Below are 22303 nucleotides of genomic sequence, written 5' to 3'. Positions count from 1 at the left end.
ATATTTAATCTCTGTAGGTCCATACAGCGCAAGTGAATGGTTGACTTGTGTTAATTAATGTCTTCTGAAGTGAAACGCTAGGTGTAAGAAATAGATCAATATAAAATATGTTCTCTTCCGGCCAGCTGTGGTATGCACATTCATGAGCGCAGGGGAAAAAAATGCACTGCACAACCTCAATATTTTGAGAGTTTTGAGTCAGCGAGCATCCATAGCTTCAGTCGCTCAGGATAATTTATAGGGAATCTGTAAAAAGTTAGTCTTTTCTCTTGCATTGATGTTCCCAGACGTAATCTAATATGTTTCAAAATGTAAAAAGGTTGAGGCGTCCAGGATAAGCATACACAAGCACCATTTAAAAAAGAAACTGATAAAAATACAAATGTATAACAATACCAATTTAGCTACTGTAAAACATTTCTCCTCCTCTGATGTAAACAACACAGCGCTTCCGTATTTTTCTACGTATATTTTTCTTACACAATTTGGATCACTTCATTTGGATTACTTTTATGACACCTATTATGTGCTTTTTGGAGCTTTAAAACTGTGGCACCCATTCACATACATTGTTTAGGGCCAACAGAGCTGAAATATTCTTCCAAAGATCTTCTTTGTGTTCTGCTGAAGAAATAAAGTCATACACATCTGGAATGGCATGAGGGTGAGTATATGATGAGATAATTTTTATTTTTGGGTGAACTGTATTAGTTGTAATTGAAAAGTATTAAAAAAAAAAACAAAGTGTACCTTCACACTAAGCTTTTTGTCTCTTATTTTATTTGTTTTTAACATTTGTTTTTAATTTGTTTATTTGTTTCTTCACTTCATGTTCTTAAATATTGAATCCATTAAGTTTTGTAAAATATGTTTCAATTTTCACATGGATGAAAGAAGCTCCTCCTAACTTGGACTAACTCATACAACGCCCCCAGCTCAAGCCGGCACACACATTCTCTCAGGCTGGCAGGCAGGCAGACAGAAGGTGGAGGCTGCGAACGGGAGCAGGGCTGGCTCTCCACATTCCTGGGTGTCTGCGACAGAATGAAAGGGAAGATTAATGCCGTTTAGCGTGGCAGTGAGACTCATGCGTTCCTAATTAAAATTGGACGAACAAGCGTGCGTCCAAGGATCAGTGGCTTTTAATGAGGAGCTTGTAGGCTGATTTGGGCATAATTTTCTGCTTAATAAGGCTGGTTTAAAAAGTCATTTTGGAGGGATGGCTCTCTTTTGAACCTGCTCATTATCAATGAGAGCACCTCACTTAAGTACTTCAGGACACGCTGGCGTTAATTAATATAGAGCTGCCACGTGGCTGCACTGACAAGACAGAGAGAGAAAGAGAGCAAAGGAGGGAGGGTTGAAATTGATGAAGAACTTTCAAGGGCAATGGTTTCATTAAGTAGCTTCATTACGAACCGAAAAACTATTTGTGTCATTTGAATTACTGGCCCCTGCGCTGTACAGTGCACACTGGGAAGTGATGTACTGTCGCTTGACGAGTCCTGACATGAGAGAGCAGTGTTAAGTCAGACATGCTAACATTACCTAATGACCCCCCCCCCTTAATGTCCCACACAGAGTTTATGATTCACCACACACCCCTGTTATCTACATCCTACAGTGATAGGAGAACAAGACATTTGTATAACATGAGCTGAAAGGCATTCATTGTCTTTAGTGAAGCAGGAGCTCTCAGCATGAGAATTGGAAATTCATGCACTCGTTCTCAGCATGCCATGGGTTTCTGGACACAGCCCACACTACAACCGGCTATGATGAGCTTGGTTCGAGAGCGATGTTTGGCCTTAAGGGCTGAATGCAGGCAAAGGGGGAGGAGGGGAGGGACAGAGAAGTGAGATTTATCTAGACTAGTCGCACTCGATCTCTTCTACAGTGAATTGGGCTAAAGACTCTCAAAGCCTCCTTATCCTATTGTACTAATCTGCTTATAGCCGACTCTACAGTTCAGGACCTCTATCACGGAAAAGTGCTTCACTCAAGGGACTCTCATTATTGTAAAACCTTGTCAATCCACTAATGTGCCAGAGCTTCTTTTCTTCTTTAGTACACCTTGTGAGATGCCTCACTTTTGAAGAATGGATCCTTTTTCAAAGACTGTGATGATGCATTTCCGTCTTAATTTCGCGGTGTGAATATAGCACATTTTTCTATAATAAATGCAAATTTACTTTGTGTTATATTACCCTGGCATTAAAGGAATATTCAGGGTTCAATTCAAGTTAAGCTCAAAAGCATTTGTGGCATAATGTTGATATCCACAATACCTACCCATTGTTTGTTAAAAAAAGTGGTTACAGTATAGCACTTACAATGGAAGTGAATTGAGCCAGTCCATAAATGCTAAAATACACACAAAAAAAAAGTATAGCCAGAAAGCACAAACATTATATAAGGTATAATGATTACTTCTTGTGGCTCTGCTTTTGAAATAGTGTGTATTTAAACATTTATGGGCTGGCCCAATTTACTTCCATTGTAAGTGCCTCGCTGTATTTGCGATTTTTGCTTTTTATTTATTTTTTTCTTTTAATAAAAGAGAGATGTTGAAAATATTTTTGGTGGAAATCAACATTATTCGACAATTGTTGTTAACTGAACTTAACTCCTATTGAACCTGAAATATTCCATAAAAAAAAAAGTCTGCTGCGATGTTTCAAATACAGCTGCTTGAGCTGCTGTGTATCTCTAGAAGTTTAGCCCGCTAAAGTTTACTTCTGCATTCCAAACCTGAAAATGTGAAAAGGATCCATTGTGATCAATGTCTTTTCTTAGATACACTTAAATTATATTCGTTATTATGTTATAATTACCTTGTTTTTAATGTATTTAATTTGTCTCAATAATTTCTATCATTAGTGCTCAAATATAAATGGGTTTTCAGAGTTTAAACAATTTCCTTCATCAGGAAGTAAATTCTAAGTGGTTGAAAAAATGCATTTAGCTTATCACTGCAAGTTGTAACTTTGTAGCTACTTTGATTTTACTTATAAGACATTATGGTGATAATTAAACTTTTGTAATGCTTGGTGCCCAAGGATTCCAGAGGAGACGCAGGAGTAGGAACTTTAAATTTTTTAATCATATAAACATGAGTGGAAAAGACTAAAGGCTCAATACAACTGTAACACTACAAACATCAGACTTCAAACATAACAATTCAAGGACTGACAACTACTAAACAAAACTAGTGGGTATATATACACTTGGAAACTTAATGAGGGAATGGCATACAGGTGGGGAGAACAAGAAGTGATTAGGGCAGTGGATACTGGGAAATGTAGTGCAGGAGAAACCTTCAAAATAAGAGTCCTTCAATACTGTGGAGACAAACTGTGACATTACCCCCCTCTCCTATAAAGGGCGACTCCTGGCGCCCCAAGACCGATGATGGTAGGAGGATGATCCAGGGGCCTAGGGGGCAGTATCAGGGCTGGGAAAGGATCCGGAGGCCTGGGAGGCGGCCACAGGGCAGGGACTGGGTCTGGAGGCCTGGGAGGTGGCCACAGGGCAGGGACTGGGTCTGGAGGCCTGGGAGGTGGCCACAGGGCAGGGACTGGGTCTGGAGGCCTGGGAGGTGGCCACAGGGCAGGGACTGGGTCTGGAGGCCTGGGAGGTGGCCACAGGGCAGGGACTGGGTCAGGTGATCTGGGTAAGGCGGACAGAACCACAGAAGGAGGAGGATTCCCCACCTCAGGAAGCACTGTTGCATGATAGAAATGTAACCCCATACCACACATGAGCTTGAGGTACTTATCTGAAAAGTCTGTAGTAGCAGCGAGACGAAGGAACCTGGTTGAATATTCCAGTAGGGGAAGATCCTGCCTGAAAAGAGCTGTTGGCTCCATGCTCAAGTGGGTATGGATAAGTGGATCCATATTCTTTGTGGTTTTGGGTCAGTCCTTCTGTAACGCTTGGTGCCCAAGGAGTCAAGAGGAGACACAGGAGTAGGAACTTTAAATTCTCTTAATCATATAAACAGGTGTGGAACATACGCTGGCGTGGAACAGACTAAAGGCTCAACAATACAACTGTAACACTACAAACATCAGACTTCAAACATAACAATTCAAGGACTGACAACTATTAAACAAAACTAGTGGGTATATATACACTTGGAAACTTAATGAGGGAATGGCATACAGGTGGGGAGAACAAGAAGTGATTAGGGCAGTGGATACTGGGAAATGTAGTGCAGGAGAAACCTTCAAAATAATAGTCCTTCAATACTGTGGAGACAAACTGTGACAAGTTTTCAGTTTCGTTTTTTGACATACAGACAGACAGATTTACGGACGGATGGACAAACAGCTAGATAGATAGATAGAGAGATAGATAGATAGATAGATGGATAGATGGATGGATGGATGGATGGATGGAGATAGATAGATAGAGATAGAGAGAGAGAGAGAGAGAGAGAGAGAGATAGATAGATAGATAGATAGATAGATAGATAGATAGATAGATAGATAGATAGATAGATAGATAGATAGATAGATAGATAGATGGATGGATGGATGGATGGATGGATGGATGGATGGATAGATAGATAGATAGATAGATAGATAGATAGATAGATAGATAGATGATAGATAGATGGATGATAGATGGATGGATGGATGGAGATAGATAGATATAGAGATAGAGAGAGAGAGAGCAGAGAGAGAGAGAGAGAGAGATAGATAGATAGATAGATAGATAGATAGATAGATAGATAGATAGATAGATAGATGGATGGATGGATGGATGGATGGATGGATGGATGGATGGATGGATGGATGGATGGATGGATGGATGGATGGATAGATAGATAGATAGATAGATAGATAGATAGATAGATAGATAGATAGATGGATGGATGGATGGATGGATGGATAGATAGATAGAGATAGAGAGAGAGAGAGCGAGAGAGAGAGAGAGAGATAGATAGATAGATAGATAGATAGATAGATAGATAGATAGATAGATGGATGGATGGATGGATGGATGGATGGATGGATGGATGGATGGATGGATGGATGGATGGATGGATGGATGGATGGATGGATAGATAGATTGTTGATGTCATTCACACACCTCATTCAAAAAACAATCAGTATCAGGTAATATCAGCCACTCTTTGATGGATTAAAAAGAATAAATGGGGTTTTACTGCATTTTGTCTGAGGGATAATGCCTCTGAAATATTGTAATAATGAAAATGGATTTGATTTATGTAATTTCTTTTAGACTGAGGTTTCTCCAGGATATGGGGGACGGCAGAAGGGGTTCTTAACATGCTTTGACATTAAAGAGATCCGATTGTTTTTCAGTTCTTCAGCCCCTGAGGTGGAAGCTTTAGATTTGGATAGCGAGCAATGTTCCCTAAAGCCTCCTGAGCTAATACTAATATTTTAGATAAGCCCTTCATGAGTAACTTGTTTTTTTGCTCATGCAATACCAGTGAAAGATGATGATGTTTGGAGTTTTTTTCATTTTATCTTTATTGTCTCATGTTTGTTTTGTTCCTCTATGACACAACAGCTCTCTTGTTTTGAACGTACAGGCTCCTGGCTTAAGCATGTTTACGGCAAAGCAATTCATTCTCACCTGCTGTAAATCCGATCTCTAAAGACCACCATTAATGTACACAAGGTAAATTACAATTGCATTTATTCATTTGCTAGATGGTGTTATCTGAACTGACTTACAAATTAGGAAAAATACAAACATGCATGCATTTGCAATAAATATGTAACAGATGTTTTATAACTAAATGTGTGATTTTATCTCAGTGTTCCGTTAACAAATTACAATAAGGTTCCAACATTAATTAATATGAACTAACAATGAAAAATACTTATACAGCATTATTCCATCTCGGTTAATGTTAATTCAACATAAAGTAATAAATTTTTTAAATCAAAAGTTGTATATGTAAAGATTTGTTTATGTATTATGAAGTAACATGAACTAACAATGAACTATTGTATTGTTATGAACAAACATTAATATAGATTAATAAATGCAATAAAAAATGCATTTATAGTTCATGAGAACTATACATTATATCCTAAAACATGAACTAACGTTAACAAATGGAATCTAATTGTAAAGTGTCACCAGTGTTTCTCATGTTAAAGGGAATAAATAAATACACCAGTCAAACTATATAGCATTAATTTAAAGATAGTTTAGAATGGCTGTAGAGATGGTACATCAGAGATGGTACGCCAACTCTAGCAACTCTAGAAAACTAGAAAAGATATGTTATTTATATTAAGATCGGCAAATCTAACACAATGTTGACCCCCTGCTTAAAATGGTGTTATTACTCAGACCTGCCATCTGCATTTTGACAATTAGAGTGTGTAATGACAAGTGTTTGGTTTTATGTGATTAGAGGTGTGTTATGGACAATCCTGTCCCCCTCTGCTGCTCAGGTTGATGTGACAGCCCCCCATCCATCATGCTGAGAGGGGCCGATCCACGAAGGGGAGAGGGGGGAGTATGTGAGGCAATATTCTCCCTTTTAATTACTCTGGCAGGATAATGGCCAAGATGACTTTGAGGAGGAACAGGAGAGAAGACAAAAGATAAACTGATACTGAGAAGAATCACTCTCAGATTCAGTATGAAGTAAATTATATGATACTAAAATGTTTCAATAAACAGCCTTTGGAGCTGTTCACACCAAACACATTTTTGCTATTTTTATTGTTTTTTAATGTAAATATGCACTACACCAATGTTTTTTTTTTTTTTTTTTTAATTTTAAGCAATGTGTCTCACCGTTTTTTCAATGTCTGTTTTTTTGGACACATGTCAAGTTAAAAGAAATGTATTTTTTTAAAACGTGACAAACATGGCATCTTGAAAACTCGCCACTCATGCGCAAGACTGAAAAAAAACCAGCAGTGCATCAGTGAAATATGTCCTAGCGCATGTTCACATAGAAAATTATAAAACAGTGCAGACAGATGCAAATACAGTACACATTCTGTGTAAACAAATCTTTAGGCCATGTCCACAATTATTTGTTTTTGGTTTCCTAACATCATTATTTTCCAAAGTGTGCTGTATCTGAGAGTTTTAAGTTGAGGGAAACACCTTTCCTGTGTGGATGAGAGGTGTAAACCCAGCAAACACAGAATACTCCCCTAGCATTAGCATATGGATCATGCGTGGTCAGTTTCTTTGGAAAACAAATTCCTAATGTTATAGGAATGTTCTTTTTATTTAGAAATTAACACTCCCAGAACATAGAAGTTTTTGTCTGACAACCTAATAACAACTTATACAGAACATTCTCTAATGGTTATTTTTAGGTGTTATTTTTATTACCATTAAGAAGCCTTTCCAGAAAAATGCAATGAGGAATTTTGTGTAACATCATAATAAGAATTTAAACGGAGTGTTCTGTAATGTTATTTTTAGATTTTATTTTTCATTCACACTTTACATTATTTTTCTTTTCTCTTTTTTTAAAGAAAAATTACTGAGAGGTTATTGATAGAGAAAAATGAGTTCATGTTTAATGTATTTATGTTAGTGAAGCTCAGGATATGGGTACACTGCAAAGTTTTACATTATGATTGAAAACTGCTTTGCTGAACATGGTGTGTATGAGTTTGCCCATGTGTGTATGTGTGTGCACATACACTTTCGAGGAGGTATCTTCATTACTGCCACTCCTCTGCACTTCCTCATATAATCCTCACACCCTGCCGAGACTACAGGAGAACCGGCAGAAACACACACACAAACACTGATGATCTGTACACACAACACTTGCAATCTGCATCTTAACTTGATTGTATGCTATAGAGCTACACACTCTCATGGTGAAATTGTAAGGATTCGTATGACTTTTCTAAATTTGTTTAATTCGTATGATATCGTGCGACTGCACTCGTATGAATTCGTATGACTTTCACTACAGCCAATTACTTCGCTGGACATCATTTTCATCTAATACATGACAATTACTTGCTTCTGTCACACACAACAGCTTCCTGCCATGTTTACACACTATCGATCGGTTAGGTTTAGATAAGGGGTTTGGGAAAGGGCATAATATTAATAAGTATGTCCTTAATGCCTCGTGCATTGAACTCACGTTTTCTTCCGCATTACACATCTGGAAATTTGCATGTGATAAAATCGCACAGATGCATACAACCGAAATCTATGAAATCATAAAAAATTGCCAACTCGTAATATATGTACAAATTTCTGGTAGAAAAAAAGTTTGTTACATGGGCAGAGATGATTTTTAACCACATGATTTGTTTTTTGCAAGTTTCAACAAGCCTTTCACTAAATCTGTTGCATATATAATGTGAGTGTATATATATATATATATATATATATATATATATATATATATATATATATATAATGTGAGTGTGTATATATATATATATATATATATATATATATATATATATATATATATATATATATATATATGTAATGTGTGTGTATATATATATATATATATATATATATATATATAATGTGAGTGTGTGTATATATATATATATATATATATATATATATATATAATGTGAGTGTGTATATATATATATATATATATATATATATATATATATATATATATATATATATATATATATATATATGATGTGTATATATATATATATATATATATATATGAGTGTGTATATATATATATATATATATATATATATATATATATATATATATATATATCACATTTATGATTTTTATTTTGATTGTACTGTATGTTCAGTAATATTATTCTAATGGAAAACAAAAGCTAAGATAAATAAGATTTATGACGAACTGCCCTTTAAAATGCATAGCCAATAACATTTAGTCTACAGATACACATCAGCATCCTGAGGTATTCGCACACTGGTTGAAGTCTTCCACTCTGTCCCTCTGAACCAATAATCTCTCGTCTGTGTATTGTTATCACATAACAGAAAACATTGGCTGATCTGTATCAGAGACTTACGGCGGATACATTGGCGTTCCTCCACCCCTCCTGATATCTCTTATACTCTGAACATGGGATTTTCCATCAATGTACTGGTTCTCTTTTCATTTTAATCATGACAATGGGATCAGATAATCTGGGCCAGAGAGTAGGTTTTGATTGTTCTGATTGAGTCTCTTTTGTTGGGCAGATATGTAATATGGAGCCGTAAGAGGATTTAACACAGTAGATTGTCTGATTTAATCATGTTTGCAGAGGTAAAGCAGCACTTACACATGAGGAGGGGGTTAAAACAGAACAGGATTCAAAGTTGAGAGAGTAAAGGGTCTTGTTTTATACTCAGTGGTCTAATCAAAGGTATAAACGGTTCAGAGATATATATTATTTGGCTGAACTTCAAACCACACTGCAGAAAGTGAAAACGGGCAGTTGTTACCTTATGGAGCTATTTCTACAAAATGTGCCCCCTTAAAGAGAGTTTTCTATCTCTATTGAGTTTTGTTGCTCTCTTGAACACAAAAGGAGTTCCCCGTCTGTTTCTCACTTCGACATTGTGTCGAATGAAGTGACACTAGGGGACTTTCTTGAAGGCCTTGGTTACCTCTGAACATGAGAAAAGGCCAATGAGAATTTGGCAAACTGAATTTGCATGTCCCTCCTCCGGACATACGGGTATAAAGGGAGGGAATCATGCATCTGTTCATTCAGATTTCTTCTTCGGAGCCGAGCGGTTGTGCGATCACTACTGTTCCACTCACCTCTGTAGAGCATTGCTGTTTGAAATACGGCGCATATCAGCGGTTTTCTCCTTCTCTGCACGGCGGTGCAGCTTTGCCCCTGGGCACTTCGACAGTGTTTCCTTAAAGAGTAAAAGAGTATATTTTCTCTAAAAGAGTATACACGTTGGTGTTGAACGTCTTTTTAAAGACGTGTATTTTTAAAGCTGTCTTTGCGCCTTTGTGTAGTTCCTGGATGTGGCAGATATCTCTCCGCTTCTGATGGTCATAAGAGCTGCCTCGCATGCCTGGGCTGCGATCTAGGCCTCACACAGACTCCCGTTCAAAGGTGCTCACGCAGAAACGTTTTCTAACGTGTGTCCAGCATCTAGATTGCTTCGCAGCGGCAGTTTTTCACGTCTCACTTTGCCTCGGCACAGACCCTTCTTATGGTTCACGTCCGACGGCCCGACATACTAATACCAGGTCCTCCCCTTCGGCTCGTCCCTGTCCCCTCGCGTATTCACAAAGGTTGCAGAGGCCGCCCTTGCCACACTAAGGGAAGTGGGCATCTGCGTACTCGACTTCCTTGACAACTGGCTGATTCTAGCTCACTCTCAAGAGTCTATGTGCGCCCACAGGGACCAGGTGCTCAGGCACCTCAGCTGTCTAAGGCCGAGGAAGGTCAGGGAGGACGAGGAACAAGTCACTCTGGTGACTTTGGGCAAAACACAAAACCTTTACGAGATTTTACAATCTCCGGGTTGAATCGGTCTCATCCCGTGTTCTCTCAGGTCCGAGCAAGTAGAACTCGGGAATGCGGAACGTCTGACTGGGTGTACCGCTTGCACAGCATAGTGCCTTTCCCCTCCACTGAGATGATCACATGTGTTCTTTTCCCCCAGGAGAGTCCACTAGATGTGCGCTCCCTGGATGTTCTTCCTCCCTACCCGGACCTCTGGATTGGAATAGGTGCTCCACAGGATGGGCCCTTGTGGATTAATCCTCCTGTGTGTATTTTCTGCGGTACGTGGTATCCTTTGGGCAGTCCCCGCTGCCCCCCGGTCGCCGTGTTTGTAGTAACTCCTCCCTCGCAGCAGGCAGGATCTACCACGGTGCCATTTCCGCATTTCCTGAAAACCCATGTGACATATTTCGCCACACTTTACCTCTCCCCAGCCTGGGCAGGTGGTGGTCTCCGTGGGGTCTTTTCCCCTAGAGGCGCTTCATTCGACACAAAGTCGATGGACGTCGATGGACAAATGGGAAACATCTAGGTTACTGTTGTAACCTCAGTTCCCTGACGGAGGGAACGAGACGTTGTGTCCCCCTGGCCACGACGCTGAACTGAGCCACTGCAATGGCTGAACCTTATTCTCGGCTCCTCAGTGCAAAACCAGAATGAACAGATGCATGATTCCCTCCCTTAATACCCGTATGTCCAGGGGAGGGACATGCAAATTTTGTCTGCCAAATTCTCACTGGCCTTTTCTCAAGTTCAAAGGCAACCGAGACCTTCAAGAATGTTCCATCAGAGAACGGAGGTTACAACAGTAACCTATACGTTATTCATAGTAGAATGTTCTACTCTTTTACATACAATAAAAGTATATAGTGACCACAGCTGTCAAGCAGACTCACACAAAGCTGTCATATAATGGCTTCAGGAGAATTGAAATATAGAGGACAAACTGAATGGACAACTTTTTTATACGTATGTTTTGTTTGTTTTTTCATTATAGTGACCTGCAATTGTTACATTCAACATCTATAATATTTTTGACTTGAATAAACCCATGTAGAGTTTACCACATTTCTTAGATTACCTGAGAAAACATTTGTTTACAGCGTGGAAGGTAGCAACTCATACATATGGCTAAAGTTCTCCATATGTGTTCCACAGAATTAAAAGAAAGTAAAATGGGTTTGGTATGACAAGAGGGTGAGTGAAAGATTAAATAATTCATATTTGTTTGGTGAACAAGCCTATCCCTTTAAAGTTTACTTTCAATGTTATTACCGAATTTATTCAGGTTGATATATCAAATTAAATAATGGCAGAGGCTATTTTGCAGCAAAAAGCATCTTCTTTGCACTAAGTGCAAATAGTAGATGTTATTTACACCACAGTGCAAACAGTGGCAGATACTATTTGCATTTCTAATTAAATACTTTCATACAGTATAGCGGCATCACTGCAGTGTTTATTGTGTTTATTTAGAATCCCAGCCCTAACCCTAAACCTAACCTTAAACTTCTCTTCCAAAAATAAACCATGGTTTTACTTCAGTAACCACAGTATCACCATGGTATTTTGTAGTAAAATTATAGTAGCCACACAATTAAACTTGGTTACTAAAATAACAGCATATCACTGTAGTAGTAACCAATTCACTGTGAGACAGTCAACTTTTATGTAAATGTTTATTTATTTTTACAAGTAGTATTATTGGAAATATCAAGAGTGGAGACAGGAAACAGGATCGGAAAAGTGGGACAAAATCAAACCCGGGTCCCCAAAGTCTTTAAACGTTAAGATTTTGCAGCAACACTTGTGCAATTTTTCTTTAATTTCTTTGTTTCCACCACACTGTTTGAGTGCATATATCTGCACTGTGTGGCAGGTGCTATTTACTTATTGAGCACTCCATTAAATAATACATTTGACTTGAATAAAGGCAGATAATTTACACATTAGAAAATAAAATAAATTTTTGGTTAAATGTATTTTTTTTTTTTTTTTTGGCATAAAACCAGGAAGTGGTGGAATCTAATATTCTAAACCTTCCATATATGTTCCAAAATATGTTATATTTCTCCTCTTTATCTCTCGGCCTCCATCAGTGAGGGTTGCAGTATGGCTGAGAGAGTGAAAGCTAGTGTGAGACAGAAGACGAACACACTCACACACACAAACTGCATGCATACATCCCCTAACTGGGGATTAGGGGGAGATATACACCCCTCCTCTATTAATCCCCTCAGTACCAGGAGGAGAGAGTCTGCTCTCTCTCTCTCTCTCTCTCTCTCTCTCTCTCTCTCACACATACACACACACACACACACACACATTATCAAATACATAGGCAACAGTATATTACACTCAATGCTATCTGAATGGCATCACTATTTTTCTGTAGTCTGGCAGACTGTCGGAATATGATTTAAAAAATTCATTTTTTTTTATTTCTTGTGTCTTTGTGTGCAATGTACTTACTCAAATATCATAAGTCAGAAATGACCATCTGACAGTGCTTGATCCAGTGACTTGTGGATCTAATGTTTGGAAGTGAGAGCACTGCTGATTATGTTGTTAAATCTACATGACAGCATGTGACTGGATGTTTGTTGGTATGTGTTAATATGCATTAGCATGCATGTGTGTGCATTTGTGTGTTTGCCTGTGCTGACAGTCATTATTTACATTAGAGCTGAAGAGTTTTTGATGGTCTCTGCTCTAACGCTCTGCTGTAATCCAGCTGAGAGCTCTTGCCTGCTCTGACTGATCAGGACCAATTTCCTCCCTTACCCTCTCACACTCACACAGCAGTGTACAATCATTCTCTTTCATTCATGTCGGTCAGCTCTCCGCATCCTGTGCATTTGTTTGAGGGTGTTCTTGAAAGATAGAATCTAGAATCTGCCTTAAATCTGCATGCTGAGAATGTGATAATGTAATATTTTATGTTTGTTTTGCAAAAATATATTTAAATGATTCAGCGTATCAGTGTTATTTCGGGATAAAATTGTTATGTATGAAAATTCATTGTGGACAAAAAAATGATTTGGACACTTGAAGGGTTAGTTAGATACCTAAATAATAAAGGTTTAGCTATAAGTCTAAATATATATATATATTTAGACTATATATATAATGTATATAGTCCTAAATCTGTGTCAGAAATTAACTTACATTATGGGGCCATTTTTGCCCCCTGGTTTTGATTTTCAAAGAATGTTTTACCTTTATGATATCATTTTTCTAACCATTTAAAACATATTTAAATTTTACTCTATTTTAAATAATCCAAATTAATCAATTAATTAATACATATTCTGAAGATTTGCATCAGCAGCAGAGAGCATGTGTCGTAACTTAGCAATATTTCTGAGGCGGAAGAATGCTGTCCTATAAACATTGGACATTTTATTTTCAAAGGACAGATTGGTATCAAATATAACACCTAAGTTCTTTGCTGTATAGAAGATGATGTAACAGATGACATATCCATCGAGGGTCAAATGATATTTTAGCGGCTTATTTTTAGAGGTTTTTGGTCCAATAATTAGTACCTCTGTTTTGTCGGAATTGAGTAGACGTAAATTTCTGTCCATCCAATCTTTGAATTTTGAGGGCATTTTTTCCCCTTTAATTTATGACCCTGATATACAGTATTCACACATACACATATATTTTACAAGTCATGTGGGTTTAGAACTACAACATACTAGTGGCTGAAGTTTGATTAAATATTTTCGTCATTTGTGTTTACAAATTAAATAATTAAGTAATAATTGTATTTAGAGCCCCTGTGAGCAAGCTAAAGGTGACTGTGGCAAGGAACACAAAACTCAATAAGATGTTGGTTAATGGAGAAATATAACCTTGGGAGAAACCAGACTCACTGTGGGGGCCATTTCCCTTCTGGCCAAACATCATGAATATAATGACAATATTACTTATTTGTGTGCAGTGCACATCATGATTTAAAATGTGAAAATTAAGTAAGCGTTAAGGTCCAGTGTTTCTTTAAGATTAATTACTAATGTCTTTGAAGTCAATCCTGGAATAACTGCAGAAGTTCACATAGTCGCATTGTATTTTGTTAGTTGGCTGATGAAGGCTTTTGTTGGCAATTCAATTATAGTCTATGTATTACATTTCAAGAGAGATCAGAGAGGTGCATTGCAGTTCAACCGGCAGGTCGTTTCGGTGATGTTTGGTGGGGTCCATCCTAAGTCCAATGTTCAGGCAGTGGCATATGAAGTATTCGATGTCTTACAGCTGGAGTTGGCATCAGTTCATCCTCTGAAGTCAAAAGTCTGAAGTGATGTCTGACTAGCACCGGCTGTAGTTTGTCGTCATCACTCAGCGACACGTAGCAGTGGAGTCCGACACCAAACAGGAATGGAGCTGGATATGAATTCCGAAGTTGAGACATGGAAACAAACAGAATAATATTAGTGTAGATGCCATTTTATGCAGAGTTATAGATCATGATAAACGTTTCTGGTTCCGGCAGACCTAACTACTGTAAATTGAGTTGATGGATAAATTAGGTGTATGCCTGGCTAAATAGATGAGTCTTTAGTCTAGACTTAAACTGAGTGAGTGTGTCTGCATCCCGAACAGTATTAGGGAGACTTTTCCATAGTTGAAGGGCCAAATATGAAAAGGATCTACCTCCTTTTGTGGATTTTGATATTCTTGGAATTATTAACAAGCCAGAATTTTGTTATCGTAATGAACGTGACTGAATATAGCATGTCAGAAGGTCACTTAAGTACTGTGGAGCTAGACCATTCAAAGATTTGTATTTAGTTTTTAAAACTGAATTTTAAAATTAATAAGAAATTTATCAGGTAGCCGATGTATTGGCGATAAAATTGGGCTAATATTGTCACGATCCCTTGTTGTCTGCATCGTGTTTTCTGTTTCACTCACCACTGATCACATTCCATGTCACGTTTTCCTTGTTGTCCGCCCCGTGTTTTCACTTGTCTCTGTCTAAGAAACTACATTTCCCATGTTTCCCTGCCCTCATCACTGCCAGCACTGTGTATTGTCCACACCTGTTTGTTATTTTGTCATCATCATGTCTGTCTATTTAAACCCTGTTTTTTCCCCTCTCCGTTGTCGATCGTTATTGTTTCATGTTTGTGCTTATGCAGTGTGTGCTATTTTCATTCGTGTTTGTTCGAGGTATTCCTGCCCTTCATGGATGTTTGTCAACCTGTGTTCACCCGTGCGCTAGTTTGTGTTTGAGTTTACTTCTCCCATCGTGGACTTTTCATTTGTTCCTGTGTTTGTTTATTTGTTGTTGCAATAAAGAAAACCACGTTTAGATCCAAACCTCCCGTCTGCCTTCTCCTGCATTCCACACAGTCATAACAGAATGATCGACCCAAGATGGATCTAGCGGTGCAACAAGCCAACTACCGTCTGCTCTGCCTAAAACAAGAGTTCTCTCAAGGAGCGGTTGCCACCGGCGACGCGCGACTGGACTCTCAGTGACTTTATGGAGGCGACTTTGCTGGTCTGCGGCTCGCCGTTCCTGTGTTTGTTTATTTGTTGATGCAATAAAGAAAACCGCGTTTAGATCCAAACCTCCCGACTGCCTTCTCCTGCATTCCACACATTCATAACAAATATGATCATATTTCTTGGTTGTAGTCAGCACTCTGGCCACATTTTTTTACCAAATTAAGTGTATTTATTGAACTTGCTGGACATCCTCCCAGTAATGCGTTACAATAATCTAGTCTTGAGGTCATGAACACATTAAGTAGTTTTTTGGCATCAGCAGCAGACAGCTTGGGTCGTAACTTAGCAATATTTCTGAGGTGGAAGAATGCTGTTCTTTAAACATTGGACATTTTATTTTCAAAGGACAGATTGGCATCAAATATAACACCTAAGTTTTTTGCTGTAGAAGATGACGTAACAGTACATCCATTGAGTGTCAAAATATATTTTAGCAGCTTATTTTTAAAGGTTTCTGGTCCAATAATTAGTACCTCCGTTTTGTTGGAATTGAGTAGAAGGAAATTTCTGGCCATCCTATCTTTGAATTCATTGATATACGCTGCTATTTTGGAGAATTGTGAATTTTCTTTGGGTTTAGAAGAAATATAAAGTTGGGTATCGTCGGCATGACAGTGGAAACGTATTCCATAATTCTTTATATTATCTCACAGGGGAAGCTTATATAAGGAGAAAAGCAGAGGCCCTGAAACTGGTCCTTGTGGCACTCCATAATTAACTTTTGTTTGATTTGACAATTCCTTGTTTACACATACAAAGTGGTAGCGGTCTGATAAATAGGACCTAAACCATGCTAATGCAAGTCCAGTAATGCAATATAATTCTCCATCCTATTCAAGAGAATGTCGTGATCTATTGTGTTGAAAGCACCACTAAGATCTAAAAGCACTAGAAGAGAAATGCAGCCGTGAGCAGCTATAAGAGCAAGTAATATGTAACTCTGATAAGTGCAGTCTCTGTACTGTGTTGGGCCTAAATCCTGACTGAAATGTTCATATATTCCGTTTCTCTATAGAAATAAACATAGTTGGGAGGACACTACCTTTTCTAGCATTTTCAACATAAATGGTAGATTTGAAATCAGTCTGTAACTATTCCTCAATTCCCCAGGATCAAGCTGTGGCTTCTTAATAAGCGGTTTGATAACTGCCATTTTAAAGTTTCTTGGGACATGTCCTAAGGACAGCGAGGAGTTAATAATATTACGAAGAGGTTCTGTGATGACAGGGAATACCACTTTTAAGGGCTTAGTTGGTATTGGATCTAACATTAATGTTGTGGCTTTTGATTTTTTTATAATTTTTATTAGCTCTTCATGACCTATGACAGTGAAGGATTGACGTTTCTCATGAGGAAAATTATGACACACTGTTTTCTGAAATGATGTGACAGTTGATTGCAAAGCTCAAAATGTATTTCTGATTATTTCAATTTAATCAGTAAAGAAATTAATGAAGTCATTACTATTGTGCTGCGACGATATATCTGGTGCAGTCGATGTTTTATTCCTAATCAATTTAGTCACAGTACTGAATAGACAACTAGGATTGTTGTGGATATTTTCTATGAATTTGATAAAATATGCTGACCTGGCAGCTTTTAGTGCCTGTATGTAGCTACAGACACTATCCTTCCATGCACAGCAAAATACTTCTAATTTTGTATTGTTCCACTTGCGAGAAGATATCTTGAGAGCATGAGTGAGATCATTGTACTACGGTTTGTTTGTTTTTTCTTTTATTGAAGGGGACCGACACTATCAAGTGTGGTAGAGGAGGTTGCATTTATATTTTCTGTTATTACATCAAGTTCTTCTAGACTTTTTGGCTTACTGATTATGTGAGACTTTTACATACAAGATTATAAGTGAAGCTATCTTTAGTGGTCAAAATGAGTAGTTCTACCTGAATGATATCATGGTGTAGATTGAGTGACATTAGCTGATCGCAGCAAACAAAAGACAAGGTGATGATCGGAGATGTCATCACTTTGCGGTAGAATTTCCATACTATCTACATCAACTCCATATGACAGAATTAAATCTAGTGTATGATTATGGCGATGAGTTGGTCCTGTCACATTTTGTCTGACTCCAAGAGAGTTGAAAGCTCTGTCTACATTAAATACTAGATCTGATAGAAAATTTGCAAGTTCACCAATGAAACCAGAGTACGGCCCAGGGGATCTATATACTGTTGCAAGGGCAAAAGATGACAGATATTTTTTATTTATATCTGACGGTGTCATATTAAGCATTATTAGTTCAAAAGACTTAAATTTATATCCTGTCCTCTCAGTAACACTAAAAACTTCACTGTAAATTCTAGCAACACCTCCTCCTCTACCCTTTAGAAAATGCTCAAGAATTTCACATTAACCTGGGGGAGTAGGTTCATTGAAACTAAAATTTTAATCCGGTTTAAGCCAGGTTTCAGTCAAACAGAGCACATTCAAACTAAGATCTATAATAATTTAATTTACAATTAGTGCTTTGGTAGAAAGAGATCTTTCGTTATTTCATGCCGACATGAATACCAATTTTAGAAAATCTACATTTAGCATTAGCCAGCACTTGTAAATTTGATCTGATGATTGATTTTGAAATCTGATTTCAGACATCCGACCGCCCGAAATGCATTTAACAATAGTGGCTGGAGTCTCTATTTCCATGTTCCTTACAATAGAATCACCAATTATTAAGGCTCTTTCATCATGATTCTCAGTGGGAGCATCACTGAGTGGGGAGAATCGATTGGAAACTCTAACAGGAAAGGGAGAGTAGGTTCACTTTGCTGAGCGAGTATGCCGCTGAGACGTCACCCAAACACCCTGCTAGTGGGCTCTACAGCTGGAACCAAAGTGTTGCTATCTACTGGCTTCTCTTTCTTACTGTCCTCCACTAACGTTCGGATGCATTTCTCTAACTCATTAACCTTCTCTGTCAGCCTTACTAATTCCTTACATTTATCACATGTAAATGCCTCACTGCTGAAGGCAAAAGCTATAGTAAACATGTGGCATGCAATGCAAGAAGAAATAACATGAGCGGATGCCATGACTTACCGAAATTGTTTGTTGTTGTTGTTGTTATGGTTGTTCTTGAGTGGCGAGGGTTTGAGTTTGATGTGGTTCCTAATCAGCAGATGTTTGAGATTGATGCAATAATCTGTGTAAAACACAGTGGAGAAAACAAATGCACACAATCGAGACTCAAGATTTAGACAAGCGGAAAAAAAATGTGAGAAATGGGCGTGCATGGTAAAATGCACAGTTGAAACAGTAGAAAAGAGGAAAACCCTGAATCTAAAAATGATTGAATTTGGACCCTTAATAGTTGTCAATAAAAACAAACATATCCATAGTTAATGAGATGAACTACGCTTAAGGTTGGTTTGTTTTAACTGACTTCATAAATCCATTAAAAATAACCTTGACACCAGTTGGTTAAAAGTAACTGCAAAAAATAGTTTAAAAATAGTCAAATATGAGAAGGGATCTGATAATTTTTTTGGGGAGATCTGCAGAATCTAATGCAATGAAATACACATTTTGAAGTGTGGCTGATGTGTCAAAATACTTGTTAAAATTGCACCATAGTACAGTGATGGTATCAGATGGTATTTTGATAGTTCCCATGCGACAGAATGATTACTACATTCATGTACCATGGTATTAACATGATACCCCTATGATAGCATGATACACTTCAAAGAAAGGCACGATATTACCATGGTGCATGTAAAAAAATAAATAATAATAATAAATAAAAATCATATTATTGTATATTGTGGCTACTTTTCTGCAAGTGAAACATTATAGATATAACAGGAACAGGAAAATACAACAGGAAAATACAACACCATTGATCAATTCTAATACATAACGATTTTACATTCATGTTACATGATGTTAATATCATAAGTATATGCATTAAGGTATATCAGCTCTCACATTACATCTGTTATAGTCATGTGCCACATGTGCATTTTGGATCAGACAATTTCCTTCAGACAGGAGACCCAGACCCACATCTGCCTCTCTCCCTCCCTAAGAAAGGTCTTCAATGGGCCCCCCCTCCCTTCAAAGTATCATAGCTTCTGATTTCATATTTAATGTGTGTCCGTGGGTGATTATGACTGATATCAGGTCATGGAGGCACAGATTAACACCAATAACTGTAATGGTGACCAGCTGTTTAGTCTCTTAGCGGAGTCCCTCTCTCTTTCTCTCTGGCTCAGCTGTGGTGGTGACACAGAAGGTGAAAGTATGAAAGTCTCTTTCGTAACCTTCAGACCTACCAACCCAAGATTCCCTATACACTTTTTTTATTCCAATTGAATTTCAGGAACCATATTCCATATCCATATTGCATATTCATGTGCCATGGTATTTACAAGATGCTTCAAGGTACTTCAACATTTACCATGTTACATGTCCAAAAATATTAATTATTCATTATAATTAAGTATTAATTATCAACCTAACAGAAAATGCTAAAAAACACTTTGACTAATGTCATGTAAAGGGTAAGAACAATGTTAAAATATTAATGGAACATTCTTGTGATATAATTAATATATAAAAAAAAAAAACGTCCTTTACGATTTCTTAAATTGTTCGTTTACAACAACAGATCAGCAAATGTAGTTTTTAGGAAGTTTCAAGTTTTAAGGAATGTTATTTAAAACAGTTGTTCTCGCATAAAGAAATCTGGACATTTTTACATTTCACAATAATGCAACATAATAGAAAATATTTTAGGAACATAAATTTGTTTGCTTGGATGTTACAGGACCAACCATGATACCATTTTAAAAAAGTGGTATTACTATGTGTACATGTCCAAAAACCATGGAATTACCACGATACCATGTTAAAACAGCATGGTTTTACAATGGCAACATGTCCAACAAACCATGGTATTACCATGGTACATGTCCAAAAATACATGGGTATTATCAAGTAAAACGATTACTCATAAATTCGAAAGGAAGTAAAAAATTACAGGTATGACATTTACTCGAAATTTATATTTTGTTTTATTCATAAACATTACCAAGAACAGTTTAAAAATAAGCAAGCTTCAACAAACAATGATTTTCTTTTGGAAAATTTTTTATAAACAATATGCATTAATAAAAAATAAAATAAAAAAAAATATGAAAAATAACAATACAATAATTTGCCCTGACCCGGAGATTTCATAAAAACAATACTGATGGCAGTACAGTAATAAACATACACATACTGTACGTATATGAACTCTGAATCTACAAAAAGTGCTGCATAATTCAGTGGAAAATGTGCAAAGAAAATCAATTTGCGATAATTGAATAATGTTTTTAATAGTCAACTAGTCGGAGCAGAAGATTACTCGTGCACATCCATAATAACAATGGCACTGTACCATGTCCAAAACAATAAATTACTTTATATCTTGTGAAACATTTTACAAAAAAAGAGTGTGTGGGGGTGGGAGAGGGAGGAGGAGGGGGTCTAAACACATCTTAAACATGTTACCTTACCTTACATCTGCAAGTCACATGTGTTTTCTACCCTAGGGATGTGTGTGTGTGTGTGTGTATGTGTGTGTGTGTGTGTGTGTGTGTGTGTGTGTGTGTGTGTGTGTGAGCGTGTATTTATCACTTTGTGGGGACCAAATGTCCCCATAAGGATAGTAAAACCCGAAATGTTTGACCTTGTGGGGATATTTTGTCGGTCCCCATGAGGAAAACAGCTTATAAATCATACTAAATTATGTTTTTTGAAAATGTAAAAATGCAGAATGTTTTCTGTGAGGGTTAGGTTTAGGGGTAGGGTTAGGTTTAGGGGATAGAATATAAAGTTTGTACAGTATAAAAACCATTATGTCTATGGAAAGTCCCCATAAAACATGGAAACACAACATGAGTGTGTGTGTGTGTGTGTGTGTGTGTGTGTGTGTGTGTGTGTGTGTGTGTGTGTGTGTGTGTGTGTGTGTGTGTGTGTGTGTGTGTTTTGTTGCAACACCTCCGAATGTGAGACTCATGGCTGACCAACTTGTGCTCACCTTCATCTGTGACTTGTTCCCTAAACACACGTGATGGATCGGTCGCCACTGAGTAAATCATTCTTTCTCTCTTTTCTCTTTTCTCTCTCTCTTTCTCTCTCTCTCTCTCTCTCTCACACACACACACACACACACACACACACACACACACACACACACACACACACACACACACACACACACACACACACTTTCCTTCTCTGTCTGTCTTGGGCAGCAAGTGTGCTTGGCTGTTGATTCACTCTCAGAACACAGTCGGGTATAGAGCAGATGGTGACCGTATTCAG

The sequence above is a fragment of the Xyrauchen texanus genome, chromosome 35 (genome assembly GCF_025860055.1).
Source record: "Xyrauchen texanus isolate HMW12.3.18 chromosome 35, RBS_HiC_50CHRs, whole genome shotgun sequence".
NCBI lineage: Eukaryota > Metazoa > Chordata > Actinopteri > Cypriniformes > Catostomidae > Xyrauchen > Xyrauchen texanus.
The sequence above is the reverse complement of the archived record's forward strand: the minus strand, read 5'-3'. Positions refer to the sequence as shown.